Raw genomic sequence first — 16,718 nt, 5'->3', positions numbered from 1 at the left:
ATGAGGCTGATGTATCGGGGGCCGAGGCCATGTGAGCGATGGCGGGACAGGAGAGGATGTCCCTGTTGTCCTGCCGGATGCTGATGCTCTCATAGATTAACGATGGGACGCTGAATAAAGCGGGTCCCGTGTCGAGGCAGTTCATTGGCAGTAAAACGCCCGGCCGCCGTGACACGCTGACAACTGCTGATGGCGAGTCAGTTTTTAAAATACTTTTGTCAAACAGATCCATTACAGGGAGCTTTAAAGACTTTAAAAACATCAATAGAGAAATGTCTGCATCAATTATTTTAAAAGTCTGACCTGATGTCTGGGACTGCAGTGGATGCTAAAGTCACTTTAGGCCTAAAAAAGGGACGTCAGTGCGAAGAAATGTCAGCATTTTGGCTAGAAAGCAAAGAGCATATTGAAGGGCATATAGAGAGGGAAGCACATTTAAAAGTATGTTAATAAATTACCCTTTTTCATAGATAATGTCCAACATTTACATTTGGCATGTTATTTATTGTCATTATCATCTCATCTGCAAATTATTTTTTCAATAAATTCTTCTTAAAAAAAATAATATAATATTTAAAAAACACAAATTCCCAAAGCCAAAAGGGGTATCTTCAAATTATATCAAAACCTCACAATATTTTGAATGTAAAAGTACATAAAAACTGTTAAATGGGGAAATTATTGACATTTAAGACGCTATACAACCATGTCTGCTTAAAAGCTGAAAATATGATTGTTAAACCAAACTGTTATTATCTGCTGTCGATGAAATAATCGTCCAATCATCTCAGCTCTATTCCTCTCACTTAAATATCCCCGTTTGATTTTCCATTTCTCTGTAATGCATCTCGAGCACATGTCTTCACAGTAACACCATTCACAGCCAGTTTGATTCAGATGTTTCCCGTTAATTCACTCTCATGACAGTAATGTGAATCCATATCCCACTCTGATTCCTCTCCCGTCAGTTTTTATGCCGGCGCACATTTGTAATACACGGAATTAAACATTGCCATTCTGTTTTAATGAACCACTTGTTGGAGGCGCATTAATTGTGCAGACATTAAGCCCGTGCTCAGATAAAATAACACAGAACATTCTCTAATCTAGCTCTGTCCTACTTCACACTTGACCAGATGGAGATTTTGTTTTTAATAGTCGGAGGAAGAGAGGAAAAATCTCTTTAAAAATTAATACATTATTTACACCCAGCAGCAGCAGCAGCTTAGCGCCCAGTGTAAATCAAGTCCACAGCAGGCTCTGAGTCCCTCTTAATGACTTCTCAAACATATGCTTTTTTAATCTTTCTCTTCTTATTTCATTGCCTCGTTGCTGCTCTGCTGTGTCCTTTATTAAACCATGCACTCACTCACTCACTCACACACACACACACACACAGACACACACACACAGTGTCATTTCCACTGTGATAAGAGGACGTCATGATAAGATAAGATACACTTTATTGATCCCAATTTGGGAATTGTTCTTTATCACAGCAGCATAGATAGGACATAGCACATAAATAAGAGGTAAATCAAATACAATTTAAAATAAGAATATACAGAAGATACACAAAAACACTGAATATATACATATCAATAATAAACGATATATATAGAGTGTATATACATTGAATTTGCACTAGAAATATAGAAATATACAGAATAAAAGACAGTGTAAGCTTGTCCAGTTTATCAAACTCCCAACATGTATACATTGAACACATTTGAGTTAGGAGACGCAATGCAACGACTGTCTTCCTCCTTTCTTTCTTTCCCCCTCCTCCTCCTCCTCCTGGAAGGAACAGAAAAGAGGGGGGGGGTATTAAGCTTGACCTTATGTCCAGCAGGGCAGCTGCCTTCTTTGTCAACCCTCGTCAGACAAAGTCAGCTGACAGGCCTTTGTTGTGGCAGGTAGCTGTTTTTACACGTGTCCTTGGAGATTACCACCTGAGATTTATTAAAATGGTCAGTGATAAAAGGAACAATGAGGCTTAAGCGGGACGGTTAAGTGGTCCTAATTCACGACAGGAAGAGGGGCTGCACACCTCCAAACAGAGGGGCCGAGGATGAATGCCCCGGCCACTTTACCATCAATTAGCAAACAAGCTCTGTCTGCTGGATTGTCTCTGAGACAAGAAAGCAGTAAAACAATACAGGGTTGATATGAGACAGTGAGGGGCTGGATACCTTTCCATTGTCCAGGTCGATAAGATAAGATAAGATAGAACTGTATTGATCCCAATTGGGGAAATTGTTTGTGTTGCAGCAGCATAAAAAGACATGGCATTGTACAATACAAATTAAAAGACAAGAAATAAACAAGAAAGTAGAAAATATACATGTTGAATTTACAAATGAACAATAACAAGATATAAAGCAAGGTATAATATTTACATAAGTATGTTTTTTTTTAGGCAGGGGGGGCTTACTTTGGGATAGATTAAATCGACTAAATGATGCTGTAACATATGTATCGTACTTTGTGCCAGTAGAAAGCAGAAGAAACACAGATCCAGTGAGGAAATGTAAGGATATTGCGTGTATTTCTGAACGGGGATTACATGCAGCTACTGTACACTGAATGAATTCCATGCTGAGCTCCTCCTTTGCTTGATAAATATTTTGAGATTAAAAGCAGCGGCCCTACAGATGTTTTTCGTGTTAAGAGGATACGTTTAATTCAACTAGAGAATAATTATTGAAAATACTAGGCTGCAATCCTAATCTGGGGTCCAATCAAAGCATGAGCCTTAGTCAGATTACATTTATATCCTGCCCACATTTCCATCTGCTGCAAGACATCTCCAAAGAAATACACATTTTCTTTGGAGGAGAAAACAACGGAATTAGACGCTGGCCTGCAGCGGTCTTAACGTCAGTGTTTACCAAATCAGTCTGGATTAAAAACAAGGCTCTTGTCCTGGCAAAGGAGGAAGTCTGCACAAAAGGACAGAGCAGCACGGCATTCCTAAAGTTCCTTGACCCAGACTGTTACACACACACACACACAAACACACACACATAAACACACTCCAACATTACCAAGCCTATGACTTTATGTGCAATCAGCTTTTATATTGCTTGGGTGCATTTTTAAATCCGGAGCAGCAAATGTGGGCTCCGAATCGACAAAAGGATTAATCAACGGGATGTTAAAATTAGTGACATCAGCATACGGCTTCATGTTCATATGGAAAGTTCCGTCAAAGACAGTAGACACAGATAATATCACCTGTTTTGTTCACCTTCTCCATCCTGTTGATGTTCTTTTATGAGGCATACATGTGAAGCCTTAGTGAGACAAGTTGAGGTCACAGAACAATTATCCTTTTTTCTTTTATATAATTATCAAATGTTCCCCTCAAAATGTTTTTGCTCAACTGTGAACTTTGACACACGATGGTCGAGGGGTCTCTGGGAGATATTGTAGTTTATTGGCTAACACTTGTATCATGCTGTTGGAGTACCACTGCTTTACATAATAAGCATGTATTTGCAGACAGTTAAGATGCTGCAGTTGATGGTAAAATATATCTTCTTTATATAAACTGTGTGAACTTGCTGCCTTGTTAGCAACCTAGCTAACTAGCTTTTTAATAAAAAGGTCTGTCCTAAGAGCAAAATGTCAGGGAGCTTAAAACTGAGTCTACTTTTAGTCCAGATAGCATTTGAGCGGCTAGTGTGGCTACATTACATTACATTACATTTAGCTGACGCTTTTATCCAAAGCGACTTACAATTACCAATTACAGGGACATTCTGGGCGGTGGTGGCGAAGTCGATAGGGACTTGGCTTGGCAACTGGAAGGTCACCAGTTCAAGTCCCGGCAAGACCAAGTGCTACCGAGGTGTCCCTGAGCAAGGCACCGTTCCCTACACTGCTCCCCGGGCGCCGTTCAAAATGGCAGCACACTGCTCCTAACACTAGGATGGGTCAAATGCAGAGAAACAATTTCCCCACGGGGATTAATAAAGTATATCAAAAAAATATGTATCAAAATTCTCCCTGGAGTAACTAAGGGCTAAGTGCCTTACTCAAGGGCACACTAGTGGTGGTGTTCCTAGCGGGATTTGAACTCACAACCTTCCGATCTTCACCCCTCACTATCCATTAGACCGCCACTATCCCCTACATTTCACAGTGTCATTATTTGTTATGTTTTATGTGACTGGCCATTTAGGGAGCAGCTACAAAAAAAAGAAAGAAATGGACTTGATAGCGCCATTTCAAATCACTATGTGACAAATAAAATATGAAATCAATCATGAAAGATTTTTCTAGAGACAAAATGTGTTTTCAGCAACAACAACAACAACAAAACAAATGAACAGATGGTTCGATGTTAATTTCTGAGGTATGAGATTAAGTGATTGTAGATCTCCACACAGATGCAGACAGATGTGAGTACCGTGGTCTTCAGCCTTCTCTTATTACACAGTGGTCAAAACAATACAAATCTGAAACGCTGTTGTTGTGATGTATACTTACCCAGCAGGCAGTGTTTTCAGCACAATGTGATTGGCTGTCAGTTCTCTTCTGGAGAGTGACAGCTCATGGCAGCAGGCTGCTATTACCTCCTTCTCTCTGACACCAGAAATGACACCCTGTGGCATTTTGGGGATTCGATGACACAGTTACACATGTTCACATATGTCTGAGGGAATTAAGACATATGTGTCACTCTGCTATCTTTCTCTGGTCAATTTCATACTTGGCCTCTTATAAATGATGGCCCTGTCTGACACAGCATGATGCATTTCACACTTTAGATTATTTCGTAACTCGCTTTGACGTCCCAATATATCAACCAGTGGCTCATGCACTGTCTCCGCCTCAAATAACTCAGTTTCAGTGTAGATTTTTTAAGCCCCTCTTTTTTAATGACTGTGACCAATTGGATATGTTCTGTTGGCAACCGTTGCTCTTCTCGTACACTGGGCCATTGTGAAGAAGAAGCAATTGAATGGATTTTTAACTTGTGTGTGACAGTCTGTCAATATGTTTCATGTGACTCTCTATCTATACTGGTGCACACTGCATGATGTGTGTGATTAGTAGTGCCTGTATGTATGTATTTGTACATGTATACTTGTAGTGGAAGTAGAGGTGTAAATATGTATTGATGCATTATGTAAAAATTATACAAAATCAGATTTATACTAAACCACACATCTAACCCAAATCATGCATGTTCTTTCAAATCTATACCTGCTTCAAAGAATCCATAACATTCCCGATATTAAATGAAATTTCGTATTTTGAGTCCACTGCTGACAGAAATATTTAGTCAAGCAATATGCAATATTAACAGCGGTATTATTAAATACTAATTATTTGATATGCAGTTAGTTGCAAGTATCCAAGTGGAGCAGTCAAGGCAACTAAAGACAATGCTAGTGTTAGCACAATGCTACATCAGAAGCACACTTGCCGTTATAAATGCGTATATTTCAGCTGCTTATTACAGAAATCTGTTATTTTGTTGTTAAAATTTGCTTTTGCACACTGGTTTTGTCAATTGAGTGGCCTCATTGAAATGGATAATAGAGCTGCTTTCATGCAATCATACTGTGGAAATGAAATTTAAAATGTCAACCTATAGGATCCCACTTAGAAGTAGCCCCAAAAAAAGCCAGTGCATCAAAACATTTTCCAAATTATTATTCAAAAAATCCTCATTAAACCAAAATGTGATTTATTGTAATTTATTTAAAAAAAGGATTAAATGAAAAAAATCTCAATGACGGCAACATTTCACTGTACTATGACTGTGAATCTAGATACCTCGTCTCATTGGGAGAGCTCCCCCCCCTCTCTGTGTTTACATGTTGGTGTCTTTAGGGTTGCATCTCCAGGAGGGTTTGTCAATCAATACTATTCTTTTTTTTTAGATACTGCGATTGACTTCGGATGTGCAGCCATGTACACGAGCGCAGGGAATTCATGTACAATAAAATTACTCACTAATTAGATCCATGAAATGTTCCAAGAAAATCTAATTGAATTGCACATTTTAAAGACTGCCTCCATTTATCAGTGGTCATGGATGAACGTGCTGCGCTTTCAGACAAAAATCCAGTAACTATTTAGTGAATGTAAGGACTGATATTGGCTTACATTGGTACACACAAGTGTGCTGAAATAAAGCGAGAGGTACAGATCATAAATGAGAGGAAGTATCATAATCTCTCATTACATCATTCATGGAGGTTATTGCAAAGACATAAACCACCACTGCAGGAAATGACTTAACAACTGTCATAAAAGTCAGTTAAATACTTTTCAGCCCCCAAACCACCTTTTTCCGATCGATATGTTGAAACTACTAGCATCTTTGGGGTTTCTCTGTTAAAAAAATGTACCTGCAGATTTCAAGCTTAGTTGTTGTAGCAGGGTATGGTTGCTTTTACTCATAAAAAAGAAATCTGCAAAAACATCCACATCATTATTCAATAAAACCTTCTTCTCCTTCGCAGGTCGACTGATATTCAAGTGACAGAATTTCAAGAATGGCTTCTCCACGGTTCATTTTGAGGCAAATTCCCCTCAGCTCCAGACGGGTCCTCTTTGAAGATAAAAGACCTGTAAATCTGCGGACAATGGCACAATGGATCAAACGCAATATGTGCGGTCAAGAATATCAGCAGCGGTTATGGGTAAGCCTTTTATCCACTTCTCAAGGAACCCCTCAAATAATTGTGTTCTAGTTTTGCCTGAGATGCCTTTTCCCCCCCTGTGCGGACCCACTGAGGGCCATCCTGAGGTCATGTTTCTGGTGATGTGCATTACTTTGAGAAAAGCCATTTTATCAACTAAAACAGACTCTCTGGACCTCCCTCTCAGTTGTGTCCCAATTATGTCGGTGAATCGTACAGCAGGTATCCAAATGTCAAGCGTAGATTGGGTAATTAGTACCTGTGGGATGTGTCAGTGTGATCAGAGGATAAGCATGGCTCCCTCCTTCATAACGGCTGTGTGTTCACGATGTTCAGACGGGGGGTTTTGTTCCACAGAGCCCCTGAATCAGACGTGTCAGCGGTGTGCCGGTGTGGAGGCCGGCGCAGGTGGGGTATTGAGGAGGGTCTTAGTGTTCTCACAGCCCTGAGAGTTACATTCCCACAATTGGTCCAACAAAAAGTGAGTTTTCACACGTTTGGAAGCACTCTGTGATGTGAATGCAAGTGCAATGAATCAGCCACGGTGTATATAGCTGACACTGAGAGTAAACAAGAGGACCAATACTGTTGAAGGTCTCTTGATGCGTCCCAGAAATCAATTCTGTGGCCTTTTGGTTTCTACAGGGTGTTGCTTTTCTACAGTCAAGTTAGTCATTGTGTAGATATACCTACTGTAGGAATGTTATTATGTACCAAGTTTTTAAAAAAGGTAAATAAATGGACTTATTGCAACAACAACATTTGAATCCTTACAGCCACATGTTTAGGGAATGGTACAATAGGAACAATGTTTTGTACGTGTGTGTACGTGATAATGCTGAAAGTTGCAGTACCTAGTGCAACCACAATTTAAGTTTGTGTGAATAAATTGTAACCAGATATGAATGAAGTGAACGTCATATGGTCAAGCACCATCATAAACCCTTTTCCCCCACGTTAGCTTTGTTGAAGATCACAGGGTTACCTGAATTTTCTTTTTGTTCTGTCCTGACATCACTTCATGCTGCTATAGAGAGGCGAAGTCCCTCCCTTTCCGGGGACCTCCATGGGACCTTATTTAGGAAAAAGTATGTATTGAAGTCAATGGAGAGAGAAAGATTATCGTTCGATCCCGTTTGAATTGTGCCACGAATTACACATATGATGTTTGTCAATTTAAAAGATAATTTTGTAAGTCAAAAAAATAAGAATGTGTCGTAAAACTGAAGTAACACTTATTTGTGTGTGAAACCGCTACATCTCCCATCTCGCACCACACACCAAGATGGCCGTCACGTTGAAACATTTCACTTCTTTCTTTCAGAATGAGGCGGAAAGTATTAAAAGAGGTGAAAATCACTACAAGTCTGGGCATGTTGAGAGCTGTACATACACACAAGGGGAGTTAGTCGGTTCCTAAGAGCCAGCATGCGGGACCGGGATTCTGGGATTTGTAGTCTTTCTAGTTGCGTATTTTTCATAGTCTTATATTTCAACAGTTTTACGACAAACTGTGACTTTTTTGACGTGGAAATAATTTTTTAGGATTGACAAACATCATGTGTGTAATTCGTGGCACAATTCAAACGGGATTGAAAGATAAGTTTTCTCCCCATTGACTTCAATACATAATTTTTCCGAAATAAGGTCCCATGGGTCGGAAGGAGATGGGCGGGACTTCACCTCTCTATGTCTCAAGCACTTTGTTTTCGTTCTTCATATTTTGTCCAACACTATGAATGCCTTACAAGAGAGACTGTCTGAAAGTATGCAACGCTACCCCCAGTATTTAAACAACATGCCTTCTGATATGGCCATTCAGGAAGAATGAACTACTTGTTTTCCAAGTATAATATGGCCTTAAGTTGTTCAGGTTAACCAGAGTATTCAGCCTTTTGAGCGTGAGTTGAGCCTCTTTTAGGGGCGACTGTGGCTGCGAGGGCGTGTGGTCATCTTTCAACCAGAAGGTTGTGGGTTCGATCCCAGCCGTGCAGTCAACATGTCGATGTATCCTTGGGCAAGATACTTAACCCTGAGTTGCTCCCGATGGCCAACGGTGTTTGAATGTGTGTGAATGTTAGGTCCTAGAGTACTGCTCTGTATGAATGGGTGAACGACATGTAGTATGTAAAGTGCTTTGAGGGGTCGTAAAGACTGGATAAAGCGCTATATAAGTACAGTCCATTTTAAACTAAACCTACACTTTTGTAAACAAGCTCACTCTTATCATTTCTGAAATGAAAAAGGGCATTAGAGAAGTTTACATTACTATATCAGTCATTGGAGACACAAGAGAAACATGAAAAACAAACATCACTGTGTCTAAGATGTTGATTCATCACTAGAGGACTTCTGATTAATCTTTTTTAAGTGTTAATGTGTGGGTACAACAATTCATGTACCCATTACAGGTATTTATGTATCTCTATATGTTGACCAAACACTTACATTTGCTTTCATTCTTCTCTGTTTCAAGCTCCCGTAAATAAGAGGAGAGGTAATAAAGCGACGCGGGGAAGCTGTGTGAAATCGACTGATGGGCCGCTCAGCTCAGTGTCTCTGTTTGATATAAGAGCTATTCTATGCAAAAGCACTCCCCGCTCGTTTCTCCCCCCTCCTCCCCCTTTGTCACTTAAAGAATGCTTGGTGCCTGTGGATTAATTAAAGTCTAAACATTAAATATTGATTGATGCATTATCAGTGGCTCACAGTCGCCTCCTCTCAGATTGATTTCCGCTGTGATTTATTGTCATATTTGCAGAGTCATTTCACTTGATAACAAAGAGAAATTGCTTGCAACCTTGGTACCCCCACCATTAGCCCCCCACATTGACACGCTCCCTGGTACTTAGCCCTTCTTCCATCCCATCCGCCCTCCCTTTTGTCTTTTGTTTTCCTCTGTCTCTTTTTTGTGTGTGTCTTTTTCTTGTTTTTACTGACTTGTCCTCTTTCATCTTCCCTGCCATCCTCATGCCGTGAAACAATAAGTCTGCGCTGCCATTTCCTATTTGTTTGTAATGTGATGCGGCTGCACGGATGTGTTACTATAGAAGAACACGTGGATAAGAAATATACATCTCAAAAATATTAAACCACTTCTTAAGAAAGAGTAGAGCCTTGCATTCAAAGATTTATACAATTTCAGAAAAAATAACATTGTTTTTTCTCCCAATAATGTTAATATTCATCACATATATCAAGCTGCCAATCAAGGATAAACACCCACATATGTTTAACTATGTGGAACCAATACATCTCTTTGAAACAAAAGGTAGGTTTCTATTAAAAAAGGAATCCAAAACAGACTGGGGGATTTGTTTGTTACAGGTCTGCCCTCCAGTTGTCATGCCATTTCCATGTGCCAAACATAATTTACGATTTGACTCCTCAGCCGTCAACTGTGAACTCTATTAATTTGTAGGGGGAAGTCTGATTTATAGGCTTATGAGCCCATGTATCCACATCATCATTTGTTAGCCAGATATTTGCTGCCAACTCCCTGGATGATGGCATCGTCCTATTTCTCCGGAGTGTGGACACATCCACAAAAACACACAGAGAGAAGAATACAGCCATCCATGATAGATTGGATTATATATATTGAAGATATAAAAGGCCAAATATCTCTCCTTTATCTGCGCAGGCTCTCATTAATTGGCTTTCTTTTGATGTATGAGCATTATCAGGTCATTTTAAGTTACTATCAAACTTTCTCTGGTATAGATGCTTTTCTTAGACCAGCTTTAGGGTCAAAACAGTACACCTCGCTTCCAGTTTGAGAGTCCTTTGCAGTCCCTCTTGTTAACACAATTTCAAAACAGAAAAATTCTTCTACTCAAATCAACTCATTATTTCCGGGGCTGGTGACAAATTGAATTTCCCTGATTGCAATTGGATTTGGTGACATTGAATTATGAGATATGTCCTAATTTGTGTGTGAGTGCGACTGTATGTGCGTCGTAACAAAGCAGATCTTGTGGGTCTTAATTCTTAAGCCAGTGTTGGGTCGAGGTATGCATGTCTTCCCAGGTCTCACACGGTATTGTATTGCCTGCTCAATTGCATTATCTCTCATGAGGAGATGGTGTGGGAAACAACGCGTTCCCAAATCAGGTGCTGAGTAAACTATGGAGTAAATGTACCTCGTGTTTTTAAGGATTAATTACATTTGTTTTGCCTTGACGTTTTTAAATATACATTTATTTATTTGTATTTAATCTGTAAAGGAATTTGAGCTTGGCTGCACATTGGCTCATCAGCGCTCCACTCTGCTTAATCAAGATAGCCCCTTCTGTGTTTGACATCCATAATCAGTACGCAGTGAGGAAAATTATTCAATTAACCCTCATTAACACTGTAATATTCTACAAACTACATGAAGATTAGACTGTTTCGAAGCGTGTTCACACACTCTACAAGCTCATCTATTGTCTGGGAGCGGTTAATTAAGGCTAAATTTGCTAATTGTTCATTTGTATTTTTCCTATTGGCCCGTCATGATGAATCACTGTGCCGTAATTCATCTTGCCCGATGTACTTCATCTCTGTCGTATAGGAGCTTGTGGTGCGGCTGAAGATGAAATGTTCATTGTTAGCATCATCCGTCACACTGTGGGAGCGGAGTGATGACACAGCTGAGATTTGCTTCAGCGTTACAGTACGAGGCCTCTCACCCCTAACGCCCGTTTCAACTGAACTGGGGTTGTATTAATAATCACAATAATTATTTATCCTTTTCATACAGTAAGTAGATTATAACTGGGCACAGGCGTTCAACAACTGTGCAAATCTAAAGCACTAATGAGGTCAACGGTTCCCAACATGTTTTGTCTGATTTAGCCCTGCAGTTTTTGTTGACCTTATTTCCCTTCCCTCTAAATTGTTGATGAATGTATTATAAACATTGATATTATTAGACTATATCCACTGTTTGTCCATTACATTTAGCTAACTATTTCAGCGCTTGATCCATGTATGGTTTGTTTATTATGTTAGCTAGTTTTCTTGCAGACATCCATGACGTTTAGCTAGTTATGTATGCACTGTATCCGCTACGTTTAGCTACTTATCTAAAAAGTGTATCCGCTACGTTTTTTTTAACAGCGTGTGTTTTATGTTTAGCTAACTATTTCAGCTGTTTATTTATAAAATATCTAAGTAATTTACTGCCTATAGTACTATTAATTACTATTATTATTAAGTAACTTACGTACTTAAGTATTAACTACTATTATAGTAATTACTGCCAGTAATAAGTCATAGTAAAATAGTTTATTTATTATTATTTATAAATGTATTTATTAAAAAAAATAAAAAAAATTATATAAAATATTTGTATTATTTTATTTAATGTTACAAAACAAAAATGACCATGTTCTTAAAGTAATCCTGAGGCCTTCGTTTTGGTTTAAAATTACACAACATCATGTATGTGTTTTGGGCTTGTTTTCATAGTTGCTTATTTCTCTCTAATCTGGCAACACAGTGTCTCATAGTAGCGCTAAGCTAACGAGCACTGATAAGCTTTATTTAGTTTTGATCCAATGCTGCACAACTGAACTGATCCAATGCTGCTGTGAAAAAGCTATATCCATGTTGGATAGAATGGGTAGTTGGGTACTGTCATTTAAGCAAATTGTACCTGTTTATCAAATACATTTTGCAGTTTCAACAGTTCAGTCAGACAACTCACGTGTTCCTTTACATGTTTCCTAGAAGCAGCATATAGTTGAGTTTGGCGTCTAGGCTCGGGCCTCATCACTCCACAGATACACATAGCACGATGAGTGATGATTAGATAACTAACCCCCGGGCCTACAGGTGGAAGCTGGGGTGGTGGTGGGGCAGCGAGCAGCAGCGACGTAGAGGTAGTTGCCGCAATGCATGGAGAGATCTGCAGGTTAAATAGAGCGGCATATTAAGGAGACTCTGTTTGTTTGGTTGGTTGTAGAGTGGCAAGGGGGCGTTATGTATGAATGCAGCAAGTGCTCGAGTTGACTGCCTGAACTAGCTCGCAGGCTTCGCCCCATTTTTTCCAGTACGTTTTCCAAGAGCGCCTGACAAATTCATCTACAGTTAAGTATACAAACTCTCTTTCTGATGTTTAATTATATTAGGACTTTCCATAGCGGTAAGATAACTATAACAACGGTTTGTCCCCTTGAGTTTCATTTAGCCAATCATTTGAACAATTTAATCCATCAATACATTTGATTCTTCAGCTGTTATTTTCAGCTCAGCTTCTCTGCTCATTTGCTAGTCTTTACACATTGAATTGTAATGTATGGTGTTGGTATGTTTCATCTGACAGCCGGGAAGTTTACGATTAATTAAAAATGATATGAAGATTAGCCCTAGCCTAAAAAAGGTCATTGAGAAGCCTACCCCCAGTTCAGTCTGGATTAGTTCATGTTGTCTGAAGTAACCCTGATTACAGGTTCCTAATGTAATAGTATAATCTAACAATACTGTGTGTCGTAATCTTCTTCTTCCCAGTGTGATCATATCCTGCCTCAACAATGGATAACACCCAGCAGCTGAAGATAGTCCTGTATGTTGCAGGAGTTTTCACAAAGGCCTCCTGTTGGATAAACAAATCCCAGCACCTTCTCTATTCTACGGTGAGGCGTTCAATACCCTCTCATCTCTCTCTCTTCTCTGCAGTCTCTCCCTGCTGCATGTATTGGCTTCAGCCTCTACCAATCGTCTTATTGATCCCAAATGAAACACTGAACTCATCAATACGGTCTTAATGCGAGTTTGTTGTTCAATCACTTGCCATTTAAATCACCCGGCTCAAGTCCTGCAAGCCATCCGTTTTCTGTCATACGCTGCACGTCTCACCAATTTGCTTTGTCATTTTGGGCGGAGTATGCAATTATCATAAATATCTCCCAGGGCGCACTTTGTCAACCCCGCAGTGCGATGCCTGCGAGCGTTGAAAAGGCTGCCCCTTTTTGTGTCTCCTTTGTTACCTTTATCCTTGTATTGAAAAAAGGTGCTTTTCTCTTACCCCAATACTTACGATGGCCTATTCTTACATCTTAAATGAGGTTTCATGAATGTCACAAATGAAGTCAAAGTGCAACCCCATTGATTAGGCTGGTAATTAAGATGTAAATGTGGTTGTGGGATGGTGAGCGATCGCACCTGCGATAATAGCAGAGTGCTGTTAGCATCACCAGGGGTCTGACTGCCATGCAGCGCGGCGCCTTATCAATGTTTGGAGTGATCTTCTCTTTAAGTGTAGGCTCCACTCCTAATTCATGCTGTTTGCTAGTGCTGTGCTGCCACTGGCTGATAGTGGGCTACAAGGCAACGACAATTTTCTCCATTGGGTGTTTGTCACTCAGGGAGAGGGGGCTCTTGTGTTAGCCACCTGGTTAAACAAAGGACCCCTGGAAGACGTTACAGTCCAAATGAGAATTACCTTGACTGCCAAGTGCAATGAATGTGGAGGAATTTGTCACGGTGACAAATTCACAACTCACATTGACGCTGACACACAAGGCCACCAGGACCTTCAGCTCTGTTTTAGAGGACAATGAGAGACATAGTTCAGAGGGGATTGAGCATATATGAAGCCCATGTGAAGAAGTAGATTCATGCATGCCACATTTTTGAAAACACTCTCATGGAAAGGGATTTAATAATACCACAAGCCATCAAGGGAAGTTCAGACAACTCTGCATTTACAGCGAGAAAAGCAACATTCAATGACGCTCACATACTGCATCCCTTTTTGTGTGGAGAGCAGATGTAAGTGTGTTGTGGATTTAGGTAGACCAGGCATGTGCAGCCGCTGGCAGTCCTTTAGGGTTTTGGCGCTCACACGTCGGTGTTAACAGTTAAGCTTCAGTGCCAGGTAGAGAATGAATGACACGGGGCAGGGTGGCACATCCTTGGAGATGTTTGTCAGGAGATGTCCCTCCCTTCTGCGTGTTTACACTCACAGGGGCCACACTTGGCTGTTAGCGGGGGAGAGAACTGGGAAAACAGCCGTCTTGTGAGAGCCAAGACTCTTACTGTGAATATTAAAGAGAGACAGAGAGGGGGAGAGAGGGAGAAAACCAGCTATCTGGACAAAACAAAGCTGCGTTTGGAGAGCCCGGAGCACATAATAAGCACGGCTCTTTCACTGCACACCCAGGGCACTCTGGAAAAGTGGGGAGGCTGCTGAATGGGAAAGGAAGTCATAAAAAAAGCAAACTTCTTTGAAAAGAGTCCTGTGTTTGTGTATGTGAGTCCATATGCATGCATGTGAGTGTTTGTGTGCAGCTGTCTGCCTGACTGATGAGTAGTCTACCTGTTGTAAAAGTTGTTTTGATATACAACCTAGCTTTTTGACTCAACTAAGAGACAGAATTATCAAATAGTGTAACATCAGCAAAGACAGTGCACGGATCTTAGAGGCCTTGTGAAAAGGAAAGGAGATCCGTGCCGTGTCCCCCCGCCAGACATTTTGATGGGAGTTTAAAAAGCAGCGACTGGCCAGACGAAGAGAGGAGGTAGGAGGCAGAGTAAAAGGGTAGTGGAGTCTGATGGCAGAGTCTGCTCGTCTTTCTGTCTGACCTGCGGCCTAAACGAGCTGAGAGAGAGAGAGGGACTGTTTCGTTTGATTATGCACACACACACACACACACACACACACACACATTGTGTTTGGTCTTGGAATGACCTTCAATCACGCCTCAAACTGATGGCACTTGTCTCAATAGCCTGTTTTAAATTGAAGTTGTCTGAGGTCCTTACCACCAGCTGCTCTTGCAGTAATAAGTAGAACCTTTCTTACTGTCCTAATGTGCTCAATGTAGTGACTGCTTTTTTGTCTTTTGTTTTCTTAGTTGTGTTCTCTGTATTTTATATGTTTGTGTTATGTGTAACGTTGCTGCCTTCTTGGCCAGGTCAGCATTGCAAATGAGATTCTATCTCAATGCTTTTATCTGGTTAAATAAAGGTTAAATAAAAATAAAAACACATACACACACACACACACATACGTATACACACACACACACACACACACACACACACACACACACCCAAGTAGGCACAGAAGTGTCCGTGCATCACCTTGTCTAATTTATTTGGTATTAAATTAGACTTTCCAATTATCTGTAAACTCGAAACACTAATATATGAGCTTCTGAAAAAGTACATAACTGCTCTGATATCAAGACAATTGCTACACAAATGTTTCTGTAGCAAATATGGATAGCACTTTGTCCCTCTTACTCTATTTTAAGCATATAGTTGACTTATTACTGCGTTGTACTTGCACAATTGTGTCCCGCTTACACCATTATCTTGCACTATTGATTTCTATTTCTTCTTGCACTATTGTTGTATTTCGTTAATGTCTTATGCATAATCAAACGAAACAGTCCCTCTCTCTCTCAGCTCATTTAGGCCGCAGGTCAGACAGAAAGACGAGCAGACTCTGCCATCAGACTCCACTGCCCTTTTACTCTGCCTCCTACCTCCTCTCTTCGTCTGGCCAGTCGCTGCTTTTTAAACTCCCATCAAAATGTCTGGCGGGGGGACACGGCACGGATCTCCTTTCCTTTTCACAAGGCCTCTAAGATCCATGCACTGTCTTTGCTGATGTTACACTATTTGATCATTCTGTCTCTTAGTTGAGTCAAAAAGCTAGGTTGTATATTGGGTGTTGCATTGTTAGAGCGGCCTAAGATTTCCATAGCTAAAACGCTGTAGCTATTGTGCATATGACGGGGAAAAAAGGGTCTTTTAATACAAAATAAAAGTAAAAGGTTGAGACGGAGGAAGAGAGAAAGGAGAATTAGATAACGGGGGTGAGTTGTGAGGAGAAAGGAGGCATGAGAGACACATGGAAGTAAAGAAACCAGTCTGGTGGCAGCGCTTCAACTTCAGTGAGTTTACCCCCTGAAGGGTCTTTTCGCTAGTCATCAGGGACCTGACTTCCCTGATGTCCCGTATCCGACTAGACTCCTACAAGTGGGGTAAATAAAGAATGACAAGCCCCCCCCTCCCCTTCACCCCCTCAACCCCCAGGCTGGTTTCACCCATCTCCTCTCC

Source organism: Gymnodraco acuticeps, unplaced genomic scaffold (genome assembly GCF_902827175.1).
Source record: "Gymnodraco acuticeps unplaced genomic scaffold, fGymAcu1.1, whole genome shotgun sequence".
NCBI classification, from domain to species: domain Eukaryota; kingdom Metazoa; phylum Chordata; class Actinopteri; order Perciformes; family Bathydraconidae; genus Gymnodraco; species Gymnodraco acuticeps.
This window is presented reverse-complemented; position numbering follows the sequence as displayed.